Raw genomic sequence first — 19,360 nt, 5'->3', positions numbered from 1 at the left:
AGTTTCCAACTTTGAAGACAACTACCTCAACTAAATAAGACGACGGTAGCTTCTTATTTACGTGGTTAAATATGTAGACCACGACGGTTCGTCAGTTGTTTTAGCGTCGTCTGAAAATTGACAAAGTTGTTTTTAAAATTATAGTCTTTTTTTTATTTGCTTGTTTAATTGTAGGTTTGATTTCTCTGAACAATGGTTTTTGTTTTTCCCTAATTTGATAAATCCCCGAGCATGGCTTTGGGCCCCGAGCATCCAGGCAGAGTGAGAGGGGTAGGTGTCGGGATTTCCCCAAGGTAATATTTCAATTTACCCAAACCATAGAGGATGAGCTTTGACGACCGTTTAAAGGACAGTTTAAGAGTTCTCCTTCAAGAAGAGAATAAAAAGATGGAAGCTAAGACAAGGGAAGAGGCTTTAAGGATGGAGGCTAGAACCAAACAATTGGTAGAGGCTGAGAGGGAGCATTTCCTGAGTCAGCTTTCCCAATTAATTCCCAATTTTGATCCAAGCATGCTTAAACCAAGAATTAGCCAAAGTCCCAAAAATCCAATGTCTGACAAAACAAGCTGCTCTGGAGGTGATGTGAGATCCCTACATTTTGAGGATGATACTGCCAAAAATGGGAAACATCAGGAAGAAAAGGTAACATATCTGAACTTTGAATTCTCTGTTTTTTTTAAAAACTATTAGACGTCGTTATTATTAATAAAACCGTCGTTTGAAATACATACCACGACGATTTTAAAAATAAACCGTCGTTTGTATTTCAATACCACATCGTATTTAGTTTACTTGTTTTACACGCCATTAAACGTCGTTATTTTTAAAACTTTGTGGTTTTTAGACGACGGTGTTAGTCATTCCCGACGTAATAGATGAAGAGAAGAAAGAAGAAAAACAAGATGAAAATGAGATAGAAGATGAAGAAAAGCATGACGACCAGGTATGTTCACATAACTTTGCCTTTTTTATTTGTTTTTCAAAATTTCAGACGTCGATATTTTTCTTTAAACCGTCGTTTGTTTACAACTTAGACGGCGGAATTTTTTTCTAAGACGTAATAAATTATTCACCACGACGGTTTTTTCACCGTCGTTTAAATTCTTTTCAGACGACGTTTTATTCCTTAAATCGTCATTTTTATTGAATTACCACGTCATTTTTTTTATTTCTTTAAACAGGTTATTAAAGTTGTTGATTATTCAAATATGGAGGCGCCATCTTCTTTAAAATCCCTTTGTCGTTATGTGGAAACGACACTCGTGCCTCAGGATAAGACCCTGAACTTTACAATTGATAAGGAAGTGTTTGGTCTAGAACGCGATACCTTCCTCCTGCCTGAAGATATTACACAATTTACAGGCATGGAAGAAATAGGAGCTACTGTCATTGCTGTATATATGAGGTTTGTCATTCTAAAATAATACGTCGTTGGTTTATTTATTGCGTCGTCTTAACTAACTAACCACGTCGTTAGTATGTACCGTCGTGATAAATATATTATAACGTCGTTGTCTATTTCAGTACGTCGTGTGAAATTTTATAATACGTCGTTTTGTTATACATAACCGTCGTGTGTTTTTTTGTGCTGACTTGTTTATATTATTTTATATATTTAGGTACTTACACGATCTTTTGAAACAAGCAAAAATGTGCAGCATGGTTGGCTTTATCGACCCTGCTACAGTTAGTGCCAACTCTGGCACAATAGCTGACAGATCACGACTGGTAGTAGCTCGACTTCAGAGGACTGATGGTGAACAGATTTTCATGATGCCTTACAATCCAGGGTTAGTCTCCTTAACAGGATTTTGTTTTTATGATTTTCAATAAATGACAGCGTATAAACTAACCACGTCGGTGTTTTATTTTATTGAGTCGTTTGAAACTACTAATCACGTCGGTAGTTATTTATCGTCGTGATAAATATATAATGTCGTCGATTGCTACTTTATTTCGTCGTGTGAAATATTATAATACGTCATTTTTGTAAATAACCGTCGTTTTTATATTAATTTTGTGCAGCCGTCATTGGATCTTGCTGATTGTGAGAGCAAAGAGGGAAACCGTCTATTTTCTGGATCCTCTGCCCGGAAATCGTGTGGTCGATGAAGAGGCCAAAAACATCGTGAACAGTGCTATAAAAATATATAATTCTCACATAGCCAGATCAGGCCGTAAAGCAGTAATTTGGAAAACTCTGTCAGGCACACCAAAGCAACCCAGCAGTGTCGAATGCGGGTATTATGTGATGCGCTTCATGAGAGACATCATCATGGATCCTTCCTTGGCGTTTGAGAAGAAGGTAAGAAGAAATTACCTTCATACATTTTACGTCGTTTTTTGTATTATCAACGACGTCGTTGAATAGATATACTACGTCGGTTATGAAAAATATCGTCGTCTGTGATTGAATTTCTTTTTATTTATAAACCCTAATAGTCATTGTTTATGCAGTATGCCAAGGGAAAACAGGAAGCGCCATACCCCCAAGAAGCAATTGATGAAGTCCGGAATGAATGGGCAGAGTTTGTTTGCCTTCACCTGGAATAGGGGAATTATTGAACACTTGATATTTATGTATAATGTACAAATTTTGTCTATAATATATAATGTAAAAATTTGTTGAGGTTTTCTTAAATTAAAAAAAAACAAACATACAAATTGCGTAACCGACGTGTAATACTTTTCCAACGACCTAATAAAGTCAAAAACCGTCGTTTTTTGTTGTTTCGTTTTAAACAAATCCGACGTAAAAGGATATTTAGACGACGTTCTTTGAACAATTGAGTCGTTTATGGTTTACAACGTCTTCAATTTCTTAAGGGTTCAGGGTAGTACTTTGTAACGACAGCGGTTAAGTCGTGGAATATATATTTTACGTCGGATAGTTAAATATCCGTCATGGTTTCTCATTTAAACAACGTCATTTTAACAACTTAGTCGTCTATTACAATTTACAACGTCTACAATTTATTAACACCGACGTGGTTTGTTGTTGTGATAAGAATATTTTATTATTTTTATATCAAAATATTCAAAATAAATTGAAAATAAATCAGAAAAATGCAAAGTCAACTCCTATGAAGTCATTGATATATTTTCTTCCCCCTAAACCTTGAAAAAATTCATTTTGAATAACAAAAATTTAAAATGACCATCCAAAATAAAATTATTTTGATGAGTCATAAAATCACTTCTAGTTTTATGGTTTAGGGTTTAGAGTCTAGGGTTTAGAGATTAGGGTTGTTATTTATTGGGGTTTATTTTTAAAGTATAATTTTTGGGTAGTCTAGGGTATATATTAGGCTGTAAAACCATAAACCCTTTTATAAACTTAATTTTTAAAATTATATAATTTAGTTTTAAGGGTTTAGGGTATTAATTTTTAACGACGGTGGTTGAGTCGTGGAATACATATGTTACGTCGTGCAGTAAAATATCCGACATGGTTTATACTTTAAACGACGTCATTTTAATATGTAAGTCGTCTATTATAATTTACAACGTTTTCAATTTCTTAACCCCGACGTGGTTTTTCAGTCGTCTTTATATCAAAATATTCAAAATAAATTTAAAATTAATCCGAAAAATGAAGCGTCAAAATAAACGGCGTTACGTTCAATGTTTCCGTCGTGGAATATTACATTTACGTCGGTTCTTGTAGAACTTTCGCCATGATTTTTCTTTCGACGTTTTAAAGAGCGCGCTCTCTAAAAATTTTCGCGCGCCCTAAATTTTTTAGATTTGGCTCTTATTCTTATACTTCTAACCCTGAACCCTAAAATTTTCAGATTTCGCGCAACATAACATTTCGCTCTCTCACTTTTGCTCTAATTAAAAGTTGCACTCTCCAGGCTCCGTCGAATCTGTGAGCTCGTCCAACCTGTAAGTACAAACCCTATCTTCCCCTTGTAAATTCATTGAATGATATTAGGTTGTTTTGTTAAGGGTTTTAGGTATATGCTTTGCGATCTATTAATAATGTGCTTATAGGTATGGGTTCATGGATTTTCTGTTTAATGGGTTCATGGATTACATTATCTGTTATGTTGAATTGGGAATGGATTTAATTTTGTCGGATCTTTTAATCACCCTATGTTATGTTGAATTGGGAATGGATTTATTGTTTTCATGCTTGGTTTCATGTATATGTTGGTTTCTTGCTTGGTTTCATATATATGTTGTGTTCTTAATGGGTTTTGGGTTCTTGAAAATAAACTGAGACACGACGCTTTTTAGGCATACGACGACGATTACACGACGGTTTATGAAAAAACCGTCGTTGTATTACTTCACGACGGTTTTTTCATAAACCATCGTTTGTATTACTTATATTAGACGACGTCTGTTGAAAATCCGTCGTCTATATATGCCAAATACGTCTGTTTTTGTTTAAAACCCGTCGTCTCTGTTGTGTATTACTTGCTATTAGATCTTTGTATAATCTGCTATAGTGATGGTCATTGCCTGTATTTTCACTTTATTATAGATAATAGGTTATAGTGTCGGAGATGGATAAGTCATGGATTCACTCGGATAGAAGATCGAAGGCATATGAGTTTGGGGTAGAAGCATTTTTGAACTTTGCTGTAGAAAATCTTCTAACTACAACACATATCCGTTGTCCATGTGTTAAATGTGTTAATTTGAAGTTGTTTGGGGTTGGAATTATAAGGGATCACTTATACTTTAATGGAATTGACCAAAGCTATAAGAATTGGACATTTCACGGAGAACCTTGGGAAGCAACTACTAATGCTAGTAGAAATGTTGAAGAAGATGATGGCCATAGTAGGTACAGTTTTGTGTCTGAAGAAATTGATATGGATGATAATGATTTTGGTGATTTTGGTTCCGATCCGTATGAGTTTGCCAATGTGATTGGGGATGGAGATCAACCAGTGTACCCTGGTTGTAGAAAGTACACGAAGTTATCGGCATTAGTGAAGTTGTATAATTTGAAGGCAAAACATGGGATGAGTGATGTCTGTTTTACAGAATTATTGATACTTCAAGGCGATTTGCTTCCAGAAGGAAATACAATACCAACCTCTATGTATGAGGCTAAAAAGACTTTGTGTGCATTGGGGCTGAGTTATGAGAAAATGCACGCATGCCCCAATGATTGCATCTTGTATAGGAAGGAGTATGAGGATTCAACTAATTGTCCTACTTGTGGTATCTCAAGGTGGAAGGAAGGCAAAGATTCAATCTTGAAAGAGGGTGTGCCAGCGAAGGTGGTGTGGTATTTTCCTCCAATTCCAAGGTTTAAAAGGATGTTTCAATCACATGAGACAGCTAAGAGTTTGACTTGGCATGCTGCTAGAAAATCAATTGACGGTCAGATGTCTCATCCGGCGGATTCCCCGTCTTGGAAACTTCTTGATGATAAATGGCCTGAGTTTGGTAATGAGCCGAGAAACTTGAGATTGGCTCTTTCATCTGATGGATTCAATCCCCACAGTTCTCTAAGTAGCAGATATAGTTGTTGGCCGGTTATCTTAGTTACATATAATCTCCCTCCATGGCTGTGCATGAAACGAAAGTTCATGATGTTAACCTTATTGATTTTCGGTCCTAAACAACCCGAAAATGATATAGACGTCTACTTGGAGCCTTTGATTGATGATTTAAAATCTTTGTGGGATGAGATTAGAGGAGTGTATGATGCACATAATGGAGAATACTTTACACTCAGAGCTGCATTAATGTGGACAATTAATGATTTCCCCGCCTATGGAAACTTATCTGGTTGTGTTGTTAAAGGATATAAAGCTTGTCCAATATGCGGCGATGATACACCTAGTCACAGGTTGAAAAATGGCCACAAAATTTGTTACATTGGGCATAGAAAATGGTTACCAATCAATCATCCATATAGGAGGCAACGTGCAGCTTTTAATGGGAAACCTGAATATGGCATACCTCCCAAGCCATTAACCGGAGAAGAAGTGCTGCATATGGTTGAAAATGGTGACAGAGTTTGTTGGAAGAAGAAATCAATATTCTTTGATCTCGAGTATTGGAAATACCTTCCTGTGAGGCATGCCCTAGGTGTTATGCACATTGAGAAGAATGTTTGCGATAGTATCATTGGTACATTGCTGGAGATTCCTGGAAAAAATAAAGATGGGATTGCTGCTCGATTAGATTTATTGAACATGGGGGTCAAAACTGATTTGCAACCCGAGTATGGAGAAAGACGTACTCGTTTGCCTCCTGGGCCTTGGAATTTGTCAAGAGCAGAGAAGAGAGAGGTTTGCAATTCTTTCTATGGTATGAAGGTCCCTGAAGGTTATTCTTCAAATATTAAAAATCTTGTATCTTTACAAGATTCAAGACTTCTTGGCCTTAAATCACATGATTGTCATACCTTAATGCAACAATTGCTCCCTGTGGCAATTCGTTCTGTTTTGGAGAAGCCTGCAACGTATGCAATAACTCGTTTGTGCTTCTTCTTCAATGCTATATGTGCAAAGACTGTTGATTTTTCCAAGCTAGATAAGTTGGAAGAAGATGTAGTAGTTACTCTGTGTTTGCTTGAGAAGTACTTTCCCCCTTCATTCTTTGATATCATGGTTCATCTAGTAGTACATCTTGTCAGAGAAGTTCGTCTATGTGGGCCAGTATATTTTAGGTGGATGTATCCGTTTGAAAGATATATGAAAGTGCTGAAGGGGTATGTTCAGAATCGTACTCGTCCCGAAGGTTGCATTGCTGAGCGGTATATAGCTGAAGAAGCGGTAGAGTTTTGTACTCAACATTTATCTGATGTTAGTACAGTTGGAGTGCCTTCAAGCCAAAAGATGGGACTTTCAAAGCCATTATCAGGTTGCATAGTGAGCGTAGTTGATCAGGAGCTGTTGAATCAAGCACATCTATATGTCTTGGAGAATACGGAGGAAGTCCTACCTTATATCGAGTACGTATGAGTTTTATTCTTTAAGTTTCCATTTTAAATTATTTCTTATGTTTATCTTCTATATTTGGGACCGTAATGCTTGAATTTTTCGTGTCATGTAGGCAACATATGATCCACATCAAGACTGCTTATCCAAAATTTAGAAAGAGAACAAAGTGGCTGCAGGATAAGCACAATAGCACTTTCATTCAATGGCTACGCTTCAAGGTATATGTTGTTGAATAATATATTTCTCTTTTAATTTTCTTCTTATTTCTATGTTAGATTGAATTAAGATATGATTAATTTGTAGGTTCAAAGTGAACTTGAGGAAGACAATATGGCGTATCAGAAAATGTAAGGTGGCTAGCAGCTGGTCCAAACATGGCAGTGCCATTATATAGGAGCTATCTTATTAAAGGTATTAAATTCAATATCAAGGCACAAGATGATGTGCGGACAACTCAAAATAGTGGAGTTTATTTACTTGCACATACCATGCAAGTTGCTAGTGCCAAGGATAAAAACCCAATTCTCTCAAATATGGGTTTCTATGGTGTCATTCAAGAAATTTGGGACCTTGACTACCAAAAGTTTACAATCCCAGTCTTTAGGTGTGATTGAATAGATAGTTCTGGTCTTGTAGTCGACGAACTTGGATTTACCCTTGTAGATTTGAGTAAAATTGGACATAGGAATTACCAATTTGTTTTGGCTTCTCAAGTCAAACAAATATTTTTTGTTGACGACCCGATGCATCGTGGTTGGTCGGTAGTGTTATCAATGCCTAATAGAGAATATAATGATGTTATTGGTGATGAAGTCTTAGGTGATGTGATAATTGAGTGTGAGCCATTTACTAGAGGGATGCCAAATGTTGACACATTTGATGAACTGGTGGGTGAGTTAGGTGGTCAAAATATTCGAGATGGGTGTGAAGATATATGGATTGAATGATGCTTATGTAATTGGCAGTGTATGACATTAATTTTGTAATATATTGTAATGTGATTTCTTCACTTTCTACGTTCAAATAAAACACGACGTTATTGTGAACCAGTTATTCAGCATATTTACCGAAGTCTTAAAGCAACGTAACAATGAAGAATCACGACGCTATTGTGAAGCAATTATTCAGGATATCACGTCGGGGAAGGATTAAGAACCGCCATGTAATTCAAAATAACACGACTCCAATCCCATAATACCGACGTCTAAAAAACGAGATATATAATCTGAACGTTAAAAAATACGACGTCATCATACATTTTCCACGTCGCAAGTTCTTTTATAAACGAAGAGGAACGAAATGAATTCCGACGGTAATTCATTATAACCGCCGTCTAATATCAATTAAACGACGTTATTTGTAATACGGCTTTCATCATAATCAACGCCATCTATATATTCTGTAATACCGCTCTCATTTATTTCGAACCGACGTTGTTTAGAAGTTCAACGTCGTCTATATTAATAAGTGCGTCGTGAGTAATGAATACATATAAATACAACGTCGACTATATAAATGCCACCGACGTTGTTTTGCATTTCAACGTCAACTATATAAATACATACGTCGTAAATAATGACACTGACAACTATTTCCACGTCATCTTTTTTAGAAAAATCGAAGTGGAAAATTTATTTCACGACGGTTGTTTGTAAATAAGAGACGTAGTAGATTTCAATAACGTCGTCTTCTCATGTATTTAAAGACGTCATATTTTTTCTTGTCGTAAAAATTATATTTAACGGCGTAGTGTTTTAGTTGTCGTCGTTGTATGTCTATCTTGCGGCCTTGTTCTTTTAATATGTGTCATATTTTTCCCTTTTAACGACGGTGATTTGTTTGAGTTGGTCGTCTACTCTCATCCTCGACTATTTTTTAGAACTTTAGCAGACTAAACACGTCTGTTTTTATTTGTTTTCGACGTTGTTTTATTTAACAACGTCTAATATTTATCGTCGTTGTTTGTTTCTGAAAATAGGACATATAAATTTTGTAATACGACTCTCATATATTTGTAACCGACGTTGTTTCGTTGTTCAACGTCTACTCTATAAATACATACGTCGTAAATAATGACACTGACAACTATTTCCACGTCATCTTTTATAGAAAAATCGAAGTGAAAAATTTATTTTACGACGGCTGTTTTTATATAGGCGACGTAGTAGGTATCAATAACGTCGTCTTCTAATGTATTTAAAGACGTCATATTTTTTATTGTCGTGAAAATGATATTTAACGGCGTCTTGTTTTAATTTTCGTCATTGTATGTCTATCTTGCGGCCTTGTTCTGTTAATATGTGTCATATTTTTCCTTTTTAACGACGGTTTTTTTAGAGAGTTGGTCGTCTATTCTCATCCTCGACTGTTTTTTTAGATCTTTTTGCAGTACAAAGACGTCGTTTTGTATTTGTTGATGACGTTGTATATTTTAACAACGACGGTGATTTAGCGTCGTGGTTTATGAGGAAAAAGATGACGGTGGATTCCACGACCATTGAAAAACCGAATACACGACGGTGATTTACCGTCGTCTTTTTTCTTTTTTGTAGTAGTGGTGACGTTAGGAAGGGATTTATCCCTGAATGAATTTCGAGGCGGGCAAACTCCCGCAGGGTGCAGGTCACATGTACTCTTGGAGAACTCACCTAAGTGAGAGACGTTGTGAGGCCGCAACTATGAGAATTGGGCTATTCTCTAGTAACTCTCATGAGAATCAAGATTAGCGCATGACCATAAATAGCGCTACCCCGCATCCAAGTCTCAACTAATACTATGTGTGGGATATGTTGAAGTTTGGTCAAAGGTGCCGAGTTCAATACTGTGTACACTCAGGTTCCTCAAATGGAGACTATCATCACTGAGTGAAGGTTCAAGCCCGGAAGGCACCTACACCTATTACATAGTATTATATTGCCCATATATATATTATATATTTTTCACTGTTTTTTTGTCACGGTAAAATTTTGAAAACCTTGTGGGGTATTCTTGGAATTTTAAAAGGTTTTAAAAATTTAACCGTTTTATTTATTTAATTATTTTGGCTGTTTTATTTTATTTATTGTGGGGGTTATAAATATTTAATATTCAGGTTTTATTTCTGGTTGGTAAAAGCTTTAATTTTTTGGTTGGTGAACTTTTATGGTTGGTGAAAGTTACATGTTTTTGGATGCCTATAAAAGGCCACTCCTCCTTCACATTTGAACACACATAAAAGCACACAATAACACACAATACATTATCAGAATATCACATACACATTCTAATTCTCTCCTTGTCTACTTTCACATATATTCTCTACTTTATATTATTATTATTTTGGGCAATGGTTATGTGACTTGGATACCTATATCTGTTTGTGAACGTGCTCATAGCGGATCTTGAGTTTGTGTACAAGGCGTCGTATCTTGGAGTCTTGTAGACCGTCAGTACCTGCACGTAGGGAGGCTATAAAGGCTTTAGGACAGCGTCTTTGACGTGCTTCACCGTACCAAACTCACCTTCTTACTTATTATTTATTTTCCTTTTACTTACCTATTATTTTGTTTTCTTCAATTTTATTATACCTTCAAAGCTTTCCAATTTGTTTATATGTTATTTATAATATAAATATTTTGTATTTGACTTTACGAAAAGAGGAAAACTATTATTTTTTATAACAATCTAAAGCCTTTGTATGTTAAAATTATTCTTACTGTATTTGTTTAAAGAAAACCTTTTTACCAATATTAAACCTCTAACCTAATTGGTGTGCACCTTTGTTTTAAAAAAAAAAAAACTTATTAAAGTTATTATTCAAAACCTTAAGTACCACTGTTGGAAAATTTTAGTTACTCGTTTCAGTTTTGCTTGTGTTTGATTGCTCACACGCTTTGGTTACCAACCCCAAACAAATTTCAAAATCTTAATAAAATCAGTTTTAAAAATTAATTAAGTGCATCAGATTTTGTAACCGTTGTTTTAAGACAAAATTAAAGTTAGATATTTTGTCATAAACTTGGCACGTTTGTTTCTTTAAGTTATTGTTTGTCCACCAACTGTTTGATTAATATTCAATCTTAATTTCTATTATATTTAAATTTCAGATTTTGTTGCTTCATTATTGTTTATTGGAATTGAGATGGATAGTGTAGAAACCAATAGTATTAAACCAGAAAAATTTAATGGGACAAATTTTAAGAGGTGGCAAAGACAACTTAAATATTGGTTAACTGTTTTAGGGTTAGTTTCTGCCCTAGAAGATCAAACCACACCTGATAAAACTACTGAAACCACTTCTAAAACTAAGGAGAAGATGACCAAAGAAGAATTAGAATATCATTGCCATAATAGAATCCTTAATGCTCTCTCTGATGATCTGTATGATGTTTATCAAGATACCAAAAATGTAAAAACTTTGTGGGATGAATTAGAAGCTGAATATGGGATAGAAGATGCGGGAATAGATCGTTTTACAATCTCGAACTTTAATAACTATATGATGTTTGAGAATAAAACGGTAAGTGAACAAATTCATGAGTACCAAGATTTTTTAAGGAAAATAGAACTTAAGGGTACTAAGTTTAGTGAAGAGTTTAAAGTCTCTTGTCTCATAGATAAATTACCCCTAAGTTGGTCAAACTTTGCAAAAACCCTTAGGCACAAACAAGGAGTTTTAACCTTAACCCAAGTTTTAAACTCCCTTAGGATTGAAGAGAAACATAAATCAAGTAACAAGCCTATGGAAGAAAAGACAAATGTGAACCTAGTGGAAAGTTCAAACAATAGGAATCGTTTCCAATCTAGAAGGAAATCTTTCAAGAGGACAAATAGAAATAGCCAACCCAACCATTATCAATTCAACCGAAATCAAAATCGCCAGCACAATAGACCCCATAACAATTCCAATGGCAATAGGGATCAACCATGCTTCGTTTGTGGAAGAACAAATCATTGGGCCAAAGACTGTCATTACAAGAAGACCGAGCCCTACAAGCCCAAGCCTAAGTGGAACAAAGGACAAAGTGGTCTTAAAGCCCAAGTGAATGTGTTGGTGGATCAAGATGATCAAGATGAACCCAATCTAAGGTATAGTTTTAAGCCTCTAGTTAATGTCGCATATTTAAGTAATAGTGATTGGTGGTTAGATTCTGGGGCAAACGTACATGTGTGTTTTGACAAACGGTTTTTCAAAAATTACCAGAACTCAAGTGGACGAAGTGTAACTCTAGGAAATGACACCGTCGCACAAGTACGTGGAATAGGAGAAGTGGAATTGAAGATGACATTTGGTAACTCTCAAGGATGTGCGACATGTTCCTGAAGTGAAGAGAACCTGATCAGTGGATCGTCCTTAGTAAAACAAGGATACAAATTTGTAATGGAGTCGAATAGGATTGTTATTACTAGAAACGATGTCTTTATTGGAAAAGGATATGTTTGTGATGGATTATTCAAAATAAATGTAGTTTTTGAAGATAATAAAATTCCTCCTCAAGTTTTTAACGTTGAGTCTTGTAATGGATGGCATGGAAGGTTAGGACATGTAAGTTTGAGCAAAATCAAAACGTTAATGGATCTTGAGCTAATCCCTAAGTCTAACATAGACCTTAAGCATAAATGTGAAGTGTGTGTTCAAGCCAAACAAACTAGGAATTCTTTCAAACCTGTAGAGAGAAACACCCAAATCTTAGAGCTCATACATAGTGATGTGTGTGATTCAAATAGGTCTCTTACTAGAGGTGGAAACAAGTACTTTGTGACTTTTATTGATGACTTCTCTAGGTATTGCCATATTTATCTTATTAAGACAAAAGATGAGGTGTTTAATAAACTCAAGATTTATAAAAGTGAGGTAGAAAACCAATTGGAGAAAAAGATTAAAAGACTTAGATCTGACAGAGGTGGAGAGTATACCTCAAATGAGCTTGGAGTGTTTTGTGAAGAACACGAAATTATACATGAAGTTACTCCATCATATTCACCCCAATCTAATGGAGTGGCTGAAAGGAAAAATAGAACCCTGATGGATATGGTAAATTCTATGCTTCTTAGTAGTGGACTACCGGAAAATTTGTGGGGGGAAGTAATGTTAACTGCTTGTTTCATACTTAATAGGATAACATTGAAGGATAATGAGAAAACTCCTTATGAGTTATGGAAAGGAAGATCACCTAACCTTAGAATCCTAAAAGTGTGGGGGTGTTTAGCTAAGGTACTCATACCCGATCCAAAGAGAAAGAAAATAGGTCCTAAGACTATAGACGCAGTTTTCCTCAGTTATGCGAAAAATAGTCGTGCCAATAGATTCCTGGTGATTAACTCTGAAGTAAAGGAAGTTGCAAACAACACAATTATGGAAGCAAGAGATGCTACATTCTTTGAAGATATTTTCCCGTACAAGACAAGAATTTCTAAGGAAGTACAAATAAGTGAAAAGCCTTCTAGCTCAACTACGATTGAAAATTTAGAATCTCAAGAACTTAGAAGAAGCAAAAGAGCGAGAGTTGAGAAGAACTTTGGAGATGATTTCTATATCTTTCTAGTAGAAGGAGATCCCACAACTTATAAGGAAGCCGTTATATCTGTGGATGCACCATTCTGGAAAGAGGCCATAAATGATGAGTTTCAATCTATAATTCAAAATAACACATGGATGTTAACGAATTTGCCTGCTGGAAATAAAGCAATAGGGTGCAAGTGGGTGTTTAGGAAAAAGTTGAAACCTGATGGAAGTATTGATAAGTACAAAGCGAGATTGGTAGCTAAGGGTTTTACACAAAAGAAAGGGATAGATTATTTTGATACTTACTCACCTGTTTCTAGGATTACCACCATAAGGACCTTGATAGCTTTAGCATCTGTGCATAATTTAATGATTCATCAAATAGATGTGAAGACGGCATTTCTAAATGGAGACTTAGATGAAGAGATCTATATGGAGCAACCCGAAGGATTCATAGTTAAGGGCCAAGAACACAAGGTGTGCAAGTTGGTTAAATCTTTATATGGCTTAAAGCAAGCTCCTAAGCAATGGCATGAGAAATTTGACAAGGTGATTCTAGAGTATGATTTTAAGTTTAATGGTCATGGTAAATGCGTTTACTATAAAGAGAATAATGGAGAACACGTAATCTTGTGCCTATATGTTGATGACATTTTGATCTTTGGGACGAATTTAGAGACTGTGAATGATGTGAAGTCATACTTATCTAGGAATTTTGACATGAAAGATATGGGAGAAGCACATGTAATCTTAGGAATGAAAATTGAGAAGACGACACAAGGAATCTGTCTAAGTCAATCTAGTACTATTAAGAAGATGTTGAAGAAGTTCAATTACTTTGAGTGTAAGCCTACACCAACACGTTACGATCCCAATGTTCATTTAAAGAAAAATCAAGGTGAACCGTTTTCTCAGCTGAAGTACTCCCAGATGATAGGTTCTTTGTTGTATATTGCAAATAAGACTAGACCAGACATTGCTTATGCTGTTGGAAGGTTAAGTAGGTGTATAACCCAAGCAAGGAACATTGGAATGCTTTGGAAAGAGTTTTCAAGTACCTAAGAGGAACAATAGATTATTCACTGTGCTATAAAGGATTTCCAAATGTAGTAGAGGGATATAGTGATGCAAATTGGATAACTGACAATGAAGAAGTGAAGTCTACTAGTGGTTACATTTTCTTATTAGGTGGAGCTGCAATTTCATGGGGTTTGAAGAAGCAAACAATTATTTCTTGAAGTACTATGGAGTCTGAACTCATAGCTTTGGATACTACTTGCACTGAGGCTGAATGGATTAAGAGTTTATTGATGGATATGCCTCTGGTGGAGAAACCATTGCCTGCTTTATCTATTCATTGTGACTGGAAGGTTACAATAGACTTGGTGAAACAATCTCATACAAATAGAAAAATGAACAAACACATACATGCGAGATATAAATCTGTGAAGAGTCTATTAAGTAAGAACATTGTGTCTTTGGAGTATGTGAAGTCGGAGAACAACATTGCTGACCAATTGACTAAAGGTCTTTCTAGGAGCAGAGCCCTAGAAATGTCGAGGGGGATGGGCTTAAGCCCATAAGGGAGTCACCTATGGAGGTAACCCAACTTCTGTGATTGGCGATCCCATGAAGGAAGTTTAATGGGTAGAAACAATCCATACTGCGTGACTCATTGAGCACTGTTTATATCATGTGGAGGCATCCCAGAGATGTCCTCATGCTCATCCCTATGACATCAGTTCTATATAATGTGACGTTAGGAAGGGAGTTATCCCTGAATGAGTTTCGAGGCGGGCAATCTCCCGCAGGGTGCAGGTCACATGTACTCTTGGAGAACTCACCTAAGTGAGAGACGTCGTGAGGCCGCGACTGTGAGAATTGGGCTATTCTCTAGCAACTCTCATGAGAATCAAGATTAGCGCATGGCCATAAATAGCGCTACCCCACTTCCAATCCTCAACCAATACTATGTGTGGGATATGTTAAAGTTTGGTCAAAGGTGCCGAGTTCAATACTGTGTTCACTCAGGTTCCTCAAATGAAAACTATCATCACTAAGTGAAGGTTCAAGCCCGGAAGGCACCTACACCTATTGCATAGTATTAAGTTGCCCATATGTATATTTTCTTTATATTTTACAATTTTAAAATTTTAAAACCCTTTGTGGGGGATTGTTATTATTTGAATAAGAATTTTATAAAAAGGGAAAAACCACAATTTTTAATAACAATCTAAAGCCTTTGTAGCCTTCCTACGTGCAGGTAATGACGGTCTACAAGAATCCAAGATACAACCCCAATACGCAGGCTTAAGATCCGCTATGAGCACGTTCACAGTCGGATAGAAAACTCCAAGCCACAGAACCGTTGCCCAAAAATAATATAGAAAGTATGGAATATGTGAAAGTATGAGAATAGAGAAATCTGATTGTAGTCTTTTGAAATGTGAAGGAGGAGTGGTTTTTTATAGGCATCCAAAACTCGTAACCTCCAAACACATTTAACCATAAAAGTTGGTGGCAATGAATAGAAAATAAAAACTGAAAATTAAACAATTTGTAACTCCTATAATAAATAAAAGAAACCAGCCAAAAATTAAAACAGAAAATAAAACGTTTTCATGTCAAATGCGCTCATGTTGCCTCGTTAAAACCTTGTTAGGAAAAATCCGGTGGGAAAAACACTAGTCGAAGGAAAAAGAGTACAACGCGCATATGTCCTGTGTTAGAGGACTCTTGAATGCTCCCCTTGATTTTGCATGCTCCAATTTTATTGCTTGCAGAGTTGTCGTAATCCGATGCCATGCATTAAGTTTTGGAATGTACATTTTGGCAATGATTTGGTGAAGAGATTTGCCAGGTTATCGCTTGAGTGCATTTGTCTGACTTTAATTTCTTAACTCCTTTCGAGCTCATGTGTGTAGAAAAACTTTAGTGATATGTGCTTGGTCCTGTCACCCTTGATGTACCCTCCTGTAATCTGAGCAATACAAGCTGCATTGTCATCATTCATGATTGTTCGAGTGTCCGTTGCTGAGGGTAGGGCACATGTGCTTCAGATGTGATGGATCACCAACCTTAACCAAACACATTCAAGACTGGCTTCATAGAGGGCAAATATTTCTAAGTGATTGAAAGATGTAGCCACTAGCATTTGTTTCGTTGAGCGCCATGAGATTGCAGTTCCTCCACATGTAAATACATACCCAGTCTGTGATCGTCCTTGATGTGGATCAAAGAGATATCCTGTATCAGCATACCCAACAATACTCGGGGCGTTCTTCGATTTACTGGAATAAGCCTATGTCTGTTGTCCCATGAAGGTATCGTAGAATATGTTTGATGCCAGTCCAATGTCGCCTTGTTAGAGCAGAGTTGTACCTTGCTAACAGATTTACTGAAATGCTATGTCTGGTCTGGTACATTGTCCTAAGTACAATAAAGCACCTATTGCCCTAAGATATGGTACTTCTAGACCAAGGACCATTTCATCATCCCCTTTTGGATGATATGGATCTTTCTTAGTGTCAAGCGACTGAACGACCATTGGAGTGCTAAGTGGATAGGCTTTATCCATGCCAAACCATTTCAATACTTTTTCAGTATAAGTTGATTGATGCACCAAAAGTCCATTAGCACTTTGCTCAATCTGTAAGTCGAGACAATATTTTGTCTTTCCAAGGTTTTTCATCTCAAACTCACGTTTGAGATAATCAGCAGTCTTTTGGAGCTCTTCAGAAGTTCCAATTAGATTCATGTCGTCGACATATACTGCCACTATCGCAAATCCAGACTCTGATTTCTTAATAAACACACATGGGCAAATAGGATCATTTGTGTATCCTTCATTCAGTAAATACTTACTGAGACGATTGTACCACACTCGCCCAGATTGTTTTAGCCCATATAATGATCTTCTGAATTTAATTGAGAACATGGCCTGTGGTTTATTCCTGGCTGCTTCATGCAGCTTAAGTCCTTTTGGGACTTTCATGTATATATATGTATCCAATTCTCGATACAGATATGCGATAATAACATCCATGAGTCTCATTTCAAGTTTTTCTGAAACCGCCAAACTTATTAAGTAACCGAACGTAATTGCTTCCATTACTGGAGAGTACGTTTCCACATAATCAATTTCAGGCCTTTGTGAAAAACCTTGTGCAACGAGCCGCGCTTTATACCTTGAGATCTCATTTTTCTCATTGCCTTATCTTGTAAATACCCACTTGTAACCTACAGGGTTCACATTAGGTGGAGTTGGAACAATAGGTCCAAAAACACTCATTTTTTCCAAAGAATTTAATTGTGTCTGGATTGCATCTTTCCACTTAGGCCAATCTTGCATCAATAGAGCACGGCTCAATATCATCATCTTTTATGATCTCAGTAGCCACTGAGAATGCAAATATATCATTGATGATCATCTTGTTCCTATTCCACAATTCATTAGTGGATGTATAATTTATGGAGATTTCTTGACTTTCAGGTACAACTGCTATTTCAGGGGCACTTGTCTCATCAAGGACATTTTCCTTTTCTGGAAGTACCTGTCCCTCTTGGGGGGCATTTGAATTATGAATTGTGGGCTCTCCATTTATTTCATTTGGATTCATTTTGGCCATTAACTTCCTCTTACGGGGAACTGAATCCTTTAAGTCTAGTGGTCTGCCACGCTTCAGGCATGCAGCAGATGAACCATTTGCTAGCACATTGCTTTGTCCATTATGGACATCAATCCTTGCAGGTGCATTTGCAGCTGGGATATGTGATTTTGTCACCTTTGTTGCATCATTAAATGCATCTGGCATCTAATTTGCAATACTTTGGAGGTGAACGATCCTTCTCATTTCGTTTTTACATTGAGCGGTACGAGGATCGAGATGAGACGAAGTGGGTACGTCCCACGATAATTCACGTTGTTCTTCAGGAACGAGTTTTCCTTGTTGTTCCTTAGGAACATATTTTTCTCCCCCTTAATGGTGGGAAGATTGTCTCATCAAAATGACAATCTGTAAACCGTGCAGTAAAGATATCACCCGTTAGAGGCTCCAGATATCTTATGATAAATGGTAAATCAAAACCAACATAAACTCTTAATCTGCGTTGAGAGCCCATCTTAGTTCGTCGCGGTGGTGCAATATGCACATATATAGCACAACCAAAAACTCTTAAATGAAAAATGTTTGGTTGATTACCCAACACGAGTTGTATTGGAGAATATTGATTGTTGGCTATGGGCCTCAACCGTACCAGTGATGCTGCATGTAAAATGACATATCCCCAAGCAGAAACTGGCAACTTTGTCTTCATTAGCAAAGTGCGTGTTATTAACTAAAGATGCTTAATTAAAGCTTCTGTCAAGCCATTTTGAGTATGAACATGGGGAACAGGATTTTCAATGTCAATGCCTAGTGACATGCAGTAGTCATCAAAAGTATGAGATGTAAATTCACCAGCATTATCGAGTTTGATTGACTTAATGGGATAATCTGGGAATTGGGCTTGTAATTTAATTATCTGAGCCCATAGCCTAGCAAATGCCATGTTCCGAGTGGACAAAAGGCAAACATGTGACCATCAAGTAGATGCATCCACAAAGACCATAAAGTACCGAAATGTTCCACAGGGAGGATGAATAGGCCCACAAATGTCCCCTTAGATTCTCTGTAAAAATGATGGGGACTCAACATCAACCTTTGGTTGTGATGGTCTGATCACCAACTTCCTTTGTGAACAAGCTTGGCAAATGCTGTCACTTGATACCATAATGTGTTTTGTCAATAAAGGATGTCCTTTAGAGTTGGTGATGATCCTACGCATCACGGTGGATCCAAGATGACCCAACCGATCATGCCAAAACTTAAAAGCATTTGAGTCAATGGACTTCTGGTCCTCGACACTATGTGCCTCAATTGTCCGTACGGTTGTATAGTACAACCCTAATGAGAGCGCACAA

This window comes from Prunus persica, chromosome G6 (assembly GCF_000346465.2).
Source record: "Prunus persica cultivar Lovell chromosome G6, Prunus_persica_NCBIv2, whole genome shotgun sequence".
In the NCBI taxonomy this organism is placed as follows: Eukaryota; Viridiplantae; Streptophyta; class Magnoliopsida; order Rosales; family Rosaceae; genus Prunus; species Prunus persica.
The sequence above is the reverse complement of the archived record's forward strand: the minus strand, read 5'-3'. Positions refer to the sequence as shown.